Source organism: Salmo salar, chromosome ssa12 (genome assembly GCF_905237065.1).
Source record: "Salmo salar chromosome ssa12, Ssal_v3.1, whole genome shotgun sequence".
NCBI lineage: Eukaryota > Metazoa > Chordata > Actinopteri > Salmoniformes > Salmonidae > Salmo > Salmo salar.
The window spans coordinates 10,292,501-10,295,000 of record NC_059453.1 but is presented as its reverse complement, the minus strand read 5'-3'; the positions used below and the strand labels follow the sequence as shown (position 1 = coordinate 10,295,000).

Sequence of the window (2,500 nt, the reverse complement as noted above, 5' to 3'; positions counted from 1 at the left end):
TCTCTCTCCCTCTGCCGTCGGGCCTCTCTCTGCCGTCGGCCTCTCTCTCTCTGCCGTCGGCCTCTCTCTCCCTCTGCCGTCGGCCTCTCTCTCCCTCTGCCGTCGGCCTCTCTCTCTCTGTGCCGTCGGCCTCTCTCTCTCTGTGCCGTCGGCCTCTCTCTCTCTGCCGTCGGCCTCTCTCTCTCTCTGCCGTCGGCCTCTCTCTCCCTCTGCCGTCGGCCTCTCTCTCTCCCCTCTGCCGTCGGCCTCTCTCTCTCTCTGCCGTCGTCCTCTCTCTCTCTCTCTCTGCCGTCGGCCTCTCTCTCTCTCTCTGCCGTCGGCCTCTCTCTCTGCCGTCGGCCTCTCTCTCTCTCTGCCGTCGGCCTCTCTACCTTTTCGTATTTTATTAGGATTCCCATTAACTGTTGCTAAAGTAGCAGCTACTCTTCCTGGGGTCCACACACAACATGAAACATGATATAATTCTCTTCCTGGGGTCCACACACAACATGAAACATGCCTTCCCTGTAGCTCAGTTGGTAGAGCATGGTGTTTGCAACGCCAGGGTTGTGGGTTCGATTCCCACGGGGGGCCAGCACAGAAATAAAATGTATGAAATTGTATTAAATGTATGCATTCACTACTGTAAGTCGCTCTGGATAAGAGTGTCTGCTAAATGACTAAAATGTCCACACACAACATGAAACATGATATAATTCTCTTCCTGGGGTCCACACACACAACATGAAACATGATATAATTATCTTCCTGGGGTCCACACACAACATGAAACATGATATAATTCTCTTCCTGGGGTCCACACAACATGAAACATGATATAATTCTCTTCCTGGGGTCCACACACAACATGAAACATGATATAATTCTCTTCCTGGGGTCCACACACAACATGAAACATGATATAATTATCTTCCTGGGGTCCACACACAACATGATATAATTCTCTTCCTGGGGTCCACACACAACATGAAACATGATATAATTCTCTTCCTGGGGTCCACACACAACATGAAACATGATATAATTCTCTTCCTGGGGTCCACACACAACATGAAACATGATATCATTCTCTTCCTGGGGTCCACATGACATGATATAATTCTCTTCCTGGGGTCCACACACAACATGAAACATGATATAATTCTCTTCCTGGGGTCCACACACAACATGAAACATGATATAATTCTCTTCCTGGGGTCCACACACAACATGAAACATGATATAATTCTCTTCCTGGGGTCCACACAACATGAAACATGATATAATTCTCTTCCTGGGGTCCACACACAACATGAAACGTGATATAATTCTCTTCCTGGGGTCTACACAACATGAAACATGATATAATTATCTTCTTGGGGTCCACACAACATGAAACATGATATAATTATCTTCTTGGGGTCCACACAACATGAAACATGATATAATTATCTTCCTGGGGTCCACACACACAACATGAAACATGATATAATTCTCTTCCTGGGGTCCACACAACATGAAACATTATATAATTCTCTCTCCACCTTAATTCTCTCTTCTCTCTCTCTTGGAATGAATCCGTATATTGGTCTGTTCCTCAGTCTGTGCTTCCTAGGATTTAGCGACGACACAGACTCCCTCGGTGATACCATGTTGGTTAGCTGTGTCACCTCAGTGTGTTGCTCTATGCTTCCTAGGTGCAGCGAGAAGATTATGAAGTCAGTCAATTAAATTACGACTTGATCAGCTAGTACTCAGTCTATTTGTATTGTAATATAATATTCAGTAATCAGCTAGTACTCAGTCTATTTGTATTGTAATATAATATTCAGTAATCAGCTAGTACTCAGTCTATTTGTATTGTAATATAATATTCAGTAATCAGCTAGTACTCAGTCTATTTGTATTGTAATATAATATTCAGTAATCAGCTAGTACTCAGTCTATTTGTATTGTAATATAATATTCAGTAATCAGCTAGTACTCAGTCTATTTGTATTGTAATATAATATTCAGTAATCAGCTAGTACTCAGTCTATTTGTATTGTAATATAATATTCAGTAATCAGCTAGTACTCAGTCTATTTGTATTGTAATATAATATTCAGTAATCAGCTAGTACTCAGTCTATTTGTATTGTAATATAATATTCAGTAATCAGCTAGTACTCAGTCTATTTGTATTGTAATATAATATTCAGTAATCAGCTAGTACTCAGTCTATTTGTATTGTAATATAATATTCAGTAATCAGCTAGTACTCAGTCTATTTGTATTGTAATATAATATTCAGTAATCAGCTAGTACTCAGTCTATTTGTATTGTAACATAATATTCAGTAATCAGCTAGTACTCAGTCTATTTGTATTGTAACATAATATTCAGTAATCAGCTAGTACTGTCTATTTGTATTGTAATATAACATTCAGTAATCAGCTAGTACTCAGTCTATTTGTATTGTAATATAATATTCAGTGATCGACTAGTACTCAGTCTATTTGTATTGTAATATAATATTCAGT

General features: G+C 40.2%; 1 protein-coding gene across 3 annotated transcripts in view; it reads left to right on the top strand.

Annotated features, from left to right (window-relative positions):
* Positions 1–2,500, top strand: part of LOC106564124 (mitotic spindle assembly checkpoint protein MAD1) — a 119,111-nt gene that overhangs the window by 71,777 nt on the left and 44,834 nt on the right. The window lies entirely within an intron of this gene.